Source organism: Rousettus aegyptiacus, unplaced genomic scaffold (genome assembly GCF_014176215.1).
Source record: "Rousettus aegyptiacus isolate mRouAeg1 unplaced genomic scaffold, mRouAeg1.p scaffold_m13_p_6, whole genome shotgun sequence".
In the NCBI taxonomy this organism is placed as follows: domain Eukaryota; kingdom Metazoa; phylum Chordata; class Mammalia; order Chiroptera; family Pteropodidae; genus Rousettus; species Rousettus aegyptiacus.
This window is the reverse complement of record NW_023416309.1, coordinates 26,252,249-26,266,198: the sequence shown is the minus strand read 5'-3', so window position 1 is coordinate 26,266,198 and position 13,950 is coordinate 26,252,249.

Genomic DNA, 13,950 nt, shown 5'->3' with positions numbered 1-13,950 from the left:
TTAAAAATTATGGATTCTTGCATTTAAACCTATTTTATGGGTTTCAATAAATTTTAATTATTATCCTTTTTATTATGCTTCAACTTTGCCAGTAGGTTCTTCTTCAAGTTATAAATTCTTTTTGTAATTGATACATTAATAATACACAGAAAGAGTAAAATTGGCATTTGGATTTCTTTTTGATAAAGAACAAAGTTTTCTGTGCCCAAATAGAATACTGTAGTTAGTAATGATTTTCTGTTACTATTGTCTAGTACAAGATGTACTCATTCTATATGCCATTTCTCTTAAGGAAACTTTAAAAAAAACTAATTTTGTTTTTGTTTGTTATGTTTTATGAAGTTGTTTTTCTTCTTTACGGAATCCTATTATCAATAGATTGAATATCTTTTTCAAAAACTTAATTTTTATCAATTCCTCTCAAATTTTTTTAATCTCTTGATTTCATTTTAGTTTTGGTGCGTTTCATTTTGTTTTTGCAGGCATTATTTGCTTTGATGTATACTCTGAGTATGTCTTTCTGACATGCTTTTATTTTCCTCATTCTTTTTTTTCTTGTAATCATCTGATATCACATTTAATTTTCACACTGCTCATTGTTATCCGCAATTAATTTTTCTGAGTGTTTAGCAAAAGTTGTGATTTAGAGTGACTTTCCTAACAGAATTTCCTCCTCTGTTGTTTTCTTGTAAAAACAAACAAACAGCAACAAATAGTCTCTTGCTTTTGAGATTCTCTCTCTGTTCTGTTTCCCTGTTTTTATGTGAACCTTCTGTTACCATCATCTCCTTTTCCCCTACGTACTCAATTCAGTTCCTCATCTAACGACTTTTCTTTAGTTTGGACTCTACACTGGCAAGGAACCTTGGTTGGTGGGACAGTTTAGAAAATTCATAGAGAAAGTGGCCCTAGACTTTAATGTTTAACCATATACCTTGTTGTAGTCACTTTCTATTGAAGAAGGCAAACACTCCCACCCTGCTAGTCAGTTGATTTTCTTCAAACTTGCCTGCCTAACCTTATAGTGATAACTTTATTGGTTATTTGGAGTTCCCCAGTTCTCAGGATCTACAGATGCCCAATTGTTTCCTGTGATTTCTTCTAAACAGATGTAGTTACCATGCTAACTTTGTAGCCATTTTTACTTTCATTTTTATTTTAGAGCTAATAGGGATATCTTCTGACCTAGTTCTGTTGTGTTTTCCATTTATTTTTAGTTCTGATATCTAGATGTGCTCTCTGCCTTTCAATAGGTATTCAGTGAGATGTAAAAACTATACCGCCATTGTCATCTTCTCTCTTGTAAATGTGTTACTAATGATTAGCAAATGGCTGGCATAGTGCTTGGCTTATAAGGACAATAAATATTTATTAAATCTATAATTTAATTGCTATATTAATTAATTCATGTTCAAATAAATGTATAAGTATTTGGTTCTAGTACAACTTTATCCTTTTTGGTACTTGAATAGGAAGACAATGATTCTCACTTTGTTCTCAGACTGATTTACTCTAGGATGACTCTAGAATCTGTCTTCTAAACCAAACATTTAAGTGTAGAAAGAGTTACTTTTAATAATGATACTGAGATAACAGATGGAAATGAGCAAACAGGGCTATGTTTTTCCCCTACTTATACTTAACCAAGTTTTTTGTGTCTCACCTGTTGAAGGAAGGTAATAATGTATTTTTCCCACAAAAATCAACTTTCCAAATATGTTACATTGAAAATTTCTGATCTCACAACTGTTAAGAAATTGTTTAAAATGCATGCTTTTAGTTTAGAAGCACAGGAAACAATGAGTTTCCAGGCTTGGTTATAAGATATCAGAATAAAATATATCAGCCTAAAAAGAATGAGAAATTGCTCATATAAATATTGTCTATTGATCTGTTGCTGAGATACACTTAGGCACTGTGGAATCAAGATAAGACTGGTGAAGACCAACTGTATATTTACAGTTCTGTCAAAGAACTAATTGTGCTCCTCCATCTGTTCTATCAAGTGTGAAATATCCAGTGGAGGTACAGTACATACAAATGTCTAGACTCAATTCACTAGTGTAAATGTTTTGGAAATCATCCGTCGATGCAAAAATATACAGAATCAAAACATCAAAGTGCTACCTGTAGTGCCTATCATCCGATATGGCCATTTATGTTCTACATGTTTCTATAATTCTTAGCTCAGAATATAGTTATTATTATATTATTAATTTTTGTCTCTAAGGTAATATTTAATATTTAGTAACAATGAATTTCTTTATTAGAAACAATAAAAAATATTCCTAAAATGAGAATTTTAAAAGCTGGTTTTCAGCAACTATAATTAAAATTTGCCTGAACAATTTAATGGTAAAAATTCTACTATACTAAGTGTTAGATCCTGAGTATTAACTTATAGCAGGAAATTTATAATTTACATGAAAAATTTACTCCAGAATTTATAATGATAATCCACTGAGAATAAAATATATGTGCAGTATTTTCCCCTCCACATTTAGATATTCTTGGAGTTAAAAATCTAGAAAAATATTAGAATTATTGGAATTGCTTCTCATTTTTGTTTTATCTTAGATTACTTAAATATTATTCCACCATATAAATTTACTTTTTATCTTACACTACTCAAGTATCCTTTCTGAATATATTCTATGACAATATTTTGGCCATATTATTTTTCATATAAAGATGAATAATATGCTCTACTATTTTGGCCATATTATTTTTCATATAGAGAAAGATGAATAATATGCTCTACTAGCATAATTATGTAAAAATTACTATGATAGCAAGTAACTAGAAAAAAAATACATATATATATATTAGAATTCTAGGACCCTAAGATTTTTCCCCTTTATTCTTTCTTTCGGTGCGTGTTGCTTCATTCAGTCTGATTCTTTTCCTCAAGAAAGCCTGATGTTGTTTGCTACCATGCCTTAGCTATGTTCTTTCGTATTTCACTATGCCAAAAATCAATGTTTTGCACTTTATTCATCCTTAATAATATAGTCAAGTGCTCCCCAATGGGCTCTTTAGTCATAATGAGAAAGTTTTGAAACTCATCCAGAATTACCAGCATAAGCCCTCTGGATATAAAAGGCTGTGATGATTGGTCATCTTTCTTTCTATTTAGGACTATAAAATGCATGGGTTGTCTAAAGAGAATTTAGCATTATGTTTGCAACATTTAAAGTTTGTGTGTCTCTTGCTACAGTGAGGGTGTATGTGCAGCTCTCTTTAGAATATGCTCTCAATTATTTCAGGAAAATATTTGAAAGACACACACTCAGCTGTTGGCCAGGTAGCTCGGTTATGCTAATGTTTATTTATTAGAGTTTATTTCCTTAGAGTATATTTCTGCATGATCTTTGTAGATTACAGTGGCAGAACTCTCCCTCTAATCAAAAAGCACTTTTCTTAGTTCCTGTAAAGCCAATAAGGGACAGAGTAAGCAATAGAATTCTCCTTTACAATGTAGGAATTTATAGCATAGATAATTTAGATTAGCTCATCCAAGGACAATGAACTCTTTGATTTAGTAAAATGAGAGTTTTCCTATTGTCTATGAATTGCATCAATAATAAAAAAGCCAAGATTTATAGTAACAATCGCCTTCTACATCTCCATCATACCTATCATCATAAACATACACATGTACATATACACAGTCATATATATATATAAAATTTATCTATATTACTTTTATTCTGCTGTTTAAAAACTTACCAGAAAACTTAGAGCTGTACGACAAACATTTATTATCTCACAATTTCTGTGGATCGGAAACCTGGGAATTTACTTGATGCATCTTCTACTTCAGGATCTCACACAAGCTGCAATGAAGATGGCAGTTGCACTGTAGTGAATCCAAAGCTCAACTGGGAAAGGGTTCACTTCCAACTTCATGTGGTTGTTGGCAGGATTCAGTTCCTTGCAGACTCTTAGACCATAGGCCTCAATTCCTCACTGGCTACTGACTAGGGACTACCCCATGTTCCATGTCCTATGAGTTTCCACAACATGGTAGCTTGTATGCAAGCCAAGATGGCAGAAGTGGTAGCTAGCAAGATAACATCACTATCCTTTGTAACCTAATCGGTGATGTGATATCCCTTGAACTTTGCCATGTTCTGTTGGTTGAAGAAGGTAACCATGTTCAGCCCACACTCAAAGTGAGCGAGTTACACAAGGATGTGAATAAATGTCTAACCACTGTGCTGTACACCTGAAACTAATATAAAATAATATTGAATGTCAACTCTAATTGAAAATTAAAAATTTTTAAAAAATGTGTGAATAACAGGGTGTGGAGATCATTGGAAGAGGTTTTAGACATTTGCTTATTACACTGTTTAAAGAGAGGAATTTGCCAAAAAGCTGGCCAAATCAGTTCTGCAATCCTCAGCTCATTATCCACCTTAAATGGTTGAGTTCTTCAGAAACAGATACTAAGGTGGAGTTTGGGATGTAAGATTTTCATTAGAGGGATCCAACAGATCCCCTGAGTTAAATAACTGGGATAAAAGATGAAAATACTTTTTATTGCATTCTGTTGTTACAGTATTTTCATATACAGTAAGTATGTGATGTAGTAACATAAAGTGTATGGATATCCATTAGCTAAATACATGTGTGTATTTTATGTTCGATAAAATATTTTGAATTTTTAGAAATTGTACACATAACCAGTTTCTCTGGGAAAAAGTCATATGTGTGCTTGTATTTGAATATTATTAGTTTTAAAGTCAGACTATCTAGTTTCTAAGCTTAGTTCCATACCTTTCCAGTTATGTGATCTTAGGCAAGATTCTAAGATCTTTGAGCCTCAGTTTCTTATTAGGAAAATGAACATAATAATAATAATAATAATAATAATAATAATAATAGCAGCTGCATTATGGGATTTGTGAAGATAAAATGAGTATATTTATGTAGAAGGGTTTAACAATGCTTAAATACATGAACAAATGTAAATCATTATTGTTATTTTCTGCAAAAAATTAGCAGTCTGACAAAGAAGCGATCTGGATCTAACAGAGGAAAGTGGAAACCATTCAGCACGTTTGACTGGGCTATTCCATTTGTTTTTTTTTTGTGAGTGACTTAAGTAGGGCTTTGGCAGATAATAAAAGATGCTTATTTGGAGTAGAATAACAGAGCTATTAAGAGTTCAGATACAGTTACATATAGCTTAATCCTCTTTCCTTCCAAACCTGCACTGCAAAATGTACTTTACCTTTTGGAGAAATATGAGGGTCAAAAAGATATTTTCTATACAGAAGATTTAGAGTAGAGAATTTATTATAGCCAAATCAGTGCCCACTGCACTGATCATCAAATTCATTTGTTTTAGAGAGAAACCTCTTTCTAATGCATGGTATTTAGATTATTTGGCTGTTGCATAGGTTTAATAAGTATGTTGTGGTGTTGAGTCATATGGAGAACTAGAACTAGCCAAGAGGTTTATTATATCTCAGAAAGCTGTTATTGGTTACTTATAATCCTTCCATGTATGGACATGTTGTTATTCTCACATCCATGAATAGTTAATGATCGTTCAGTAATAGCTTTCATGAAAATGCATGACTCAGTGGCAATTTTTCATGATCATGTTTACAAATGTCACTCATATGTAACAGACTAGGAGAATCTAATAGAGAAAATCTAATAGACATGAGATCTCATTAATGATTCTCTTAAAAACCTTCTTAAATTGGGATTAAGCATTTTAAAATGGATTTCCTAATATTACCTCTACAAACAGAGATCCATTATATACCAATTGGCCAAATGATGTAATGTCTTTATTGCATCTTAAAATTTCAGGGAAGTAGTTCAACCGAAGAAAGTGAATGAGGAAGACTGTCTTAAAGAACAGTGGCCATTTAAATTCCAATTCAGTCATGGCCCACTCTTCTCAAAATGTAAATTTTCTACATGTCAAAAGCAAAGCAGTTTGTTTGAACCAAATGTTTAGAATCTTGGATTTAAAAACCCGATTAATATTTTTGTTTTTAATCTCTCTTAGGAAAGAGAAATACTATTCTACTCATGTAGCATTTTTTTACTAGAAAATCTTTGAAATAAAGAAGTACTAAATTCAGAGGTTCTATGTTAAGCTAAATATATCTGAGAAATAGTTCAATTAAATCTTGGTAGCCTAGTGAAAATAAATTGAAGTTTGCATTTAGAAGACCTGGGCTCCAGTTGAGGCTCTGCTGTATGTGAACTGTGTAACGCTGAGCACTTATCAAACAGTATACTTCAGTTCTTTATTTCAAAGGTAGGATTGGCAATTCTCTCTTACCTCTTCACAATGTTTTTAAATATGAGATGAAATTAAAACATGTCATGGAAAAATACTAACAATAAAATAAATAATAAGATAAAAGTAGAATATAAACTTGTATTTGCAAAATGAATTCAATTTTATAGAAATATAAAGAGCTATAAATATGAAAATATGTATTTAAATAAGAAATAGCAAATATACGAGTGACTTTAATTTTCTTATTGGTATATTTTTATATTACTAAAATTAAATCAATGTTTTTGTTGTAATGCTGCTGAGATTGCATTCTGAAAAGTTCAAAGTATTGTGTTAAAAGAAATACATTATTATGGTGAGAGAGAGGAAGTAGATTATAATTTAAAAAGAGAACAAACCTTAAAGTGCCATGAAGATTGGTTTAAACTATAGGTCTGCCAGAGGGCAGAATATTTGGCTGCTCTAAATCACAGTTTCATCATCTATAAAACAGCAATATAAATGTGTTTTAATTACTATTATTTATAATAATAAGCTGATAATGTCCAGTCTATTGATTATTCCTAAATAAATTCTTTACTGTTTTTATTTCTTAAATTTCCAAGGAAAGTTTTAATTTCAACACAAAATTTCAAAACCAATTAGATTACATACAGTTAAAGAAACAGTTGCTTTTCTTCACTTCTTCATGAGTATTTATTATGTTAGTTCCTTTGTCCACATGGGGTATTATCTTCAATTTTGATAATCTGATATAATACTCAATTTTGTTATTTTAGATGTGGGAGTGACTATACTTTCCAATGCAGGTATTATAAGAAGAAAACGAAATGAGACAATGTATCAAAATGTCTCATTACTCAAGGAAGGATAAAGACAGACCCTGGCAATAAACTGAGGTTAAATGCCCTCTGGAGATCACCCGAAACAATCCGTTTTAGTCTGACTTAGCAATCAGAGGTAGGAAACAGGCATATATAAAAAAAAAATATTTGGACAAGTTTCAGCATTGGATAGAGAAAGATCTTCTTAAATTTTTGTTTTAATGCTATAATGCAATGTGTATACAAACTTGTAAACATTTGATAAAACAAAACTTAAATCTTCATTAGATATGAAAACTATATTTTTCTTTTCAGTTCAATGGTGGCATAGGCTTCAGAAATGTACACTACATTGTATTTTGAAATGTCTAAGCTAAATTTCCCTACAATAATACCTTTAATATATTTTGCCTGAAACTGGAGACCAAATTCTGTGAACTTAAAAGCAACATGTAAAATAAGTCATTTTCCAAATATTATGTACTGCTATTGTTTTCCTCTAGAGAAAAATATAAAATTATATTTGATTGTCTATTTTATGCTTTTTCAATGATAAAAATATTAAAATCAGAAAGCATAAAATGAGGAAGCAATATCTGATCACCTTGCCTTGGCATGGCTACCACATTAATTTAATACTCAATGGTTCTTAGAAGTTTATAACTTTTTTTTTTGTTTTTATGTTTGCCTTAAAAAAAAGACTATGAAACTGAAATTTTCCTTATGGTGTACTTGATGTTGACCCTACTTCTAATAGAGCAGTTCTTAATATGGGGTCATTTTTTCAATATACTAGGTCATCCTATCAATAGCTATACTCAGAAAATATGCTACGGAGAATAAAAAGAAGAGAATTAATGCTATTATCTGCTCTTCATTGCCTTCAAAGGACATTACTCTGCCTAACTGCATACAATTAAATAATATTTCAATACAGTTATTCGTAATAAAATGTGCTGATGTCCATTCAAGATTATAACCAAATCCACATCTTTAAAATTAACCTAATGAGCCTACTACCTGTCCATCTGTTGGCAAAAGTAAAGGGAATTGACGACATTTAGAAAAACCCAGTCACACCAAAAGTCATGCCACTGCTCTTCTTTTACTATTCTTTTAACACCAATGTGCATTAATTAGGCGACTCATTTTAACTAGACCAAATATTCAATGTGTGCATTATATCTACTGTACATTGTTCTAGGCACTGAAAGGGATTCAGGATGAGTGGGTCTCATGACCTCACTTTATCAATTTATGAGGATTAGAGAAGAATGTAAATATCAAAATAGCACACAACATAAGCCAATTTCCATACAAGAAATTTATAGAGAAGGCAATCGGTAATCAGAAAAAGGGAAAACATCCATTGTAAGATTAAGAAAATTTTCATTGAGAGGATGGAATTTAGAATAGACTTTGAATAGAAGGAAGAATTTCAGTTCCAGGAAGGAGGGGATACTGAAATTTAGAAAAAAAAAAAAAAAGTAATAAGCCACATTATGAAGCTGTGTAGTCTGGACATCTTGCTTAAGAACCAACATACAACCTATAGATGAGAGTCATAAGAAACAAGACCAGGTAGAAGTGTGGGACAGGGAAAGTTGTATCAAGAACCTTTGTCAAAGTAATGGAAGAAGAGTATAAAAAATTCCAAAGTAACTCAGAAAAACAAGGGAGCCTTTGTAAGTTTTGTTAACAGGATAACCAATTCTGATAATCAGCCTCCAAGATAGCCCATAGTGATTCCAGCTTACTGGTATCTGCACACATTTGTAGCACGCTTTCATGTTGTACTAGTTTGTCTGTGTGACCAACAGAATATGGCAGATAAATGCATGCCACTTCCAAGATTAGGTCATAAAACATACTGTGACATTCATCTTGTTCTCTCTCTTTTACTGTCTTCCTTTCTTATCACTTATTCTTGGGGTATCCATGTCATGGGCAGTCCCATAGAGAGGGACATATGATGAAGAACTAAAGCTTTCTGTCAATAACTACCTGAATAAGCTTGGAGATCTCCCAACTGCAGTCGAGTCTTCAGATATTACAGCCCTACTCGACAGCTTGACTGCAACCACATGAGAGCCCCTGAACATAACCATACAATAAAACTCTCCACAGATTCCTAACCCTCAGAAATTGTATGAATAATAAATTTTTGTTGTGTTTCAAGTGTCAAGTTTTGGCAATATTCGTTATGCAGAAGTAGATAGATAACTACTCCAATTATGGATAGACTGTGTGGCATAACATTATTCATATGGCAGTAAAATTCTGAGTAGATTAGAAGAGAAAAAATAAGAGACGGGACAAATGTTAATAATTTACTACATATCAAACTGTCTGCCATGTGCTTTTTATGCATTTTCTCATTAAATTACCCAAGTATTCTTTGAAGAGGTACTATTTACATTCCTATTTTATAGAAACTTAAATCATAAAACAATTTGTCCAAAATCACACAGCATTAGCCAAATTCTTGTGATGAGCCAAAATTCAGACCCTTATTTGTTTATATAAATAAGTATTAGTAGAATAAATGAACAAACATATGGGTGCACATTTCGTGGATTATTATAATATCCCACTAATAATTTTCCCTTGCCTTTAAGAAAATTTGGAAAGATTCTAAATTAACTCTAAGAACATTATTTTTTTCCTTTTCATTCCCCAATAAATAGAATCAAAGAAAGATTTCCGAGGAAATTCATGGATTGACATATTTCACTAGTCCAGATATAAAGATTTCAAAATGCAAATCTTTGCAAAACGGTCTTTAAACTACCTTGTCTGGCTTTTTATGTATGAGTAATTTCTGGGAAGTCTTTGCTTTTGACCTCTTTTGAGGTTTCTGGCAATAATTGCCTTAGAAAAAACACTCCAGGAGAAAGTTTGAATTCCTGAAATGAGATTCACTCAACACAATTTTCGTTTGTTTGGTTTTTTAAGTCCTTACATTAAATTCAAGCAAGGGTAGAATGACAACTAAATGGAGGGGGAAAAGTAGAGAAGCAAGAAACAAGTAACAGCAACAGTTGCAGAACTTAATTATAAAATAAGCATACAGCTAAAAATACTGAGATCAACATTAATACCTAGTGTAAAACCACAACAGATTGTCTTAAAGCTGTATTTTAAAGAGGCAATATAACACAGGTGCCTGAACTAGGCTGCTTGGGTTTATATCCTAAATTCTAACCTTTATGGACTATATGACCTTGAAAAGTTACTTAGCCTGTTTACCTCATTTTGAAAAGGGAATGATAATGGTGCTTACATCATAAGGGTTATGTGAAAAAATTAATTGAGTAAAGATATACGTAGGTATACAAAGTTAGGGGATGGAGAAGCAGTATTTTCAGGACAACCCTGCTGGTTCTTACTTCTGGTAACAAATGTAACCAAAATTTGAAGGATTTAAGGATTTATATAGAAATTAATTGCTCCCAGAGGAATGGTGCAACAGGTTTGTTTACCAATTGGATTTCACAAATGACCATAAACACAACGTCAATTATAACTACATAAAACAAGGTAAGAGTCATTTCTGATATTTTATACCTTAGGTGCTTCACTTACCTCACCCTAGTCCTGGCCTTTGAAATGAAAATTCAAAGAAAACACACGATGGGTTTCTGGGCTACTGTAAGAACATTCCTGCTGTTCTAAAAGGGAGCTCTGAAACAATAATTAAGCACACGAAAACAAATTTTCATGAATAATCATATGTCCTCATATTTTCTCTTCATTTTAGTTTTTTAATTGTCATTTTCAGCAGATAAGTTGCAATCGTAGTTCAGAGATCTGTGGAAATTGAAAAATGACTCAAAAATATATAAATTATTTGCAACTGAGGCCCTCCATGGTCTAGGAAATATATGCAATTGGTGTAAGTTGCTTGCATTTAATTAAATCTTTTTTTTCTGGCTCTAAAGTGCTAAATATAACGGCTTAGAAAAAGTGTTTAAATGGAGAGGTGCGACATATACATGAACACTATTCCTGCTCTCAGCAAAATTTTCCCATTATCTTGTAGTTTTCCATCAGTATTTTTCTGCAGGTTATTGTTGATGGGAAATATCCCTTCTTGACTGGAAAACAGATGTTTATTTAAAAAAAATCATAGGTCACTGCAGAGGGGAGTCTTTTAATTAATATATATATAATATTTTTTCATAATTAAAGTAAAATATATGACAAAGTTTGAAATTTTTTATTAAAAAATACCTTCTAAAGAACTGTCATTTTAACAGGACACAAAAAACTCACTTGTGCTCCATATGCTAACTAGAAAACCAAAAAGTGGATGTGAGGTAGGTGACCTTTGAACACATACAAGGAGAAACTTTCTAAAAAGGGAGCTATTTAGAAATAAGAATAAAATTAGCTAACTTTTTACCAAACACATACTATATACCAAGTACTGTTGTAAGAGTTTAATTATCTCCTTCCAACGGTACAAAAACCTACAAGGTAAATATTAACATTATTTTTCTTTTACACACACACACACACACACAAAACAAGGCTTAGAAAGAGTAAATATATTTCCGGAGGCTTATTCTTAATGTAGTTACTATTTGAACTCAGGATGATATGAAGGCCAGTGAAACAATACACAACTCTGGCTCTAAGTGCTTAGATGTAATGTGTTAGGTACATAGAGGTAAGGGAATGAGGTCAATGAAAATTCTGAAAAGAAAACCAACAACTAGGAAGTGGAGTTCTGAGAGATCAGTGTGCAGAAATAATAGTTAAAAGGACATCTTGAGATAAAGCTGACCATCCCCAAGACTGATGAATGATGAAAACATGAAAAGATGAATGGAAAATAGAATAAACCTGTCATACCATGATTTCTACAACATAAGTGCCAATAGCCAGCGTTGATTGAAAGACTCTATGCACATGATACTATGCTAAGTATTTTACATGCATTATTTCCAAACATCCTACCCTATCCAGTGTGGTAGGAACTATTTTGATTCTTACTTTTCGAGTGAAGAAACTAAAGTTTCAAGACTTCGGTCAGGAAATATGGGGTCCAAGTTAGGCCTTTCTGAATATTGGGCCTATGAAGTCAACCACCAAGCTGTATTCATCTCATTCTTCTATATTCATGCATTCTTATGAGTCTCACACCAACCTTCTAAGATACATAGTGACTAATACAAAAACTGAACCTCAGACATGTTAAGAGGACAATCCTAGTTCATATACCCAATATTCAAACCTAAATTTGATCATATAGATAGTGAAAGGTACATGAAACACATATGAAAGATAAAGTACTTTCAAAGCAAATAATTTCCCAGAGAAATGTCTAATATTTCTGCTTTGTTGAAAGGTTTTTCTCAATTATAGACCAGATATAAATATTCATTTGGAATGTTTTCATTTATGAACAGTTGTTTGTTTCTAAGATCATTTTAGATTTATCATTTGAGAGCTTCCAAGTACTCCTCATTGATGAGTTAATTGAAAAGAGCATTTATAAAATAGAATTAATTAGAATTCAGTTTTAAATTCCAAAAGAAAAAAACAACAAAAATGTGCATAGCAAATTATAATGTCTTTCTCAAATTTATTTATTATTAATTTTACTAATAATTTCCATCTAAGAACCTACAATGGACTATAATACCTTTGCATGGGCTTATATTGCCTATCACACATTCATCAATGTAATATCTAAATACATAATTCCATAGGGATTCCAGCATCAGTGATAACGAAAATGTTGAAGGAGAGTTAAAATAGGGAAATAAAAGACATAATAAGATTCAGCTGAGACCAGAAGGGGACAGTAGGAGAAGGCAGATGGCCTCCTTCTCACTCTTGCTGGTGGTGAGGGTTTTTCTTGTGCTCATCATGTGAATATTTCTTTCTTCTCTTTTCTGGAATTAGAAGAACCAGAGAATTTCATGCAGTGCACTCTTCTTTGACTGACAGAGAGGTTGGGAATCAGTGTCCTTCACTAAGACGATAATTGTCTTTGACACCCTCTATTAACAGCAGTTAATGGCCGGAGACTGATGTGGACACTTGACACAATATTTCCTTGACTTTCATTTTTCCTAAAAGTGTAAGGTTGTTTTTTTTTTCCTTTGCTTTGCTTGTTAAATCAAACTCCAAACTGCAAGATTAGCGTATATAATGTATAACTCTAAAGTTCTGTTAATATACAAGTGGGTTGTAAACAAAAAATAGACAAATGAACTTCCTTTATAAGTTAGCATCACATTCCAAACCTACTTGAGAAATGGTAATACATTCAAGTTGGCTTTCCCCTGCTACAACCATGACAGATGTAGTACATTTTTCCACTGATTTTTTCTTGAACTTAGGATAGTCATTTCCAAATATCTAATATTAGCTCATTTAATAAACCTCATTTGCTGCCCCTACTCAAGATCATGCTAAAATTTCCTGAACACATACATATTTGGCCTGACATAATTACAAAGCAAAACTTCGAATTGTAAAGTTATGAATTAGAACACGGATTATCAGTGGAGTTTGGGAGTCATATGGAATCAGTAACTTTCTATGTCAACCAGAAGTTTTTTAAACTAAGGATGTCTTACTACTGCTGAATCACAATAAACAAATAAATAAACCAAAAACAGAATTCTAGGTAACTGCAGCAAACATTTTACAAAGCATAGATATTCCACATATTTGAAGCATTTAATGACTGCCTATCCAATGTTCATGCTGCTAGGGCATGAGGGAATATTTGAGAAGTAATATCTTCCAGAGAAATAAATTTTTTAAGTAACCGATATTAAAAACAAGTAAATTTACAAACTTTAAGGCTCTGTAACAATTGTCTAAAGCAAAATAGAC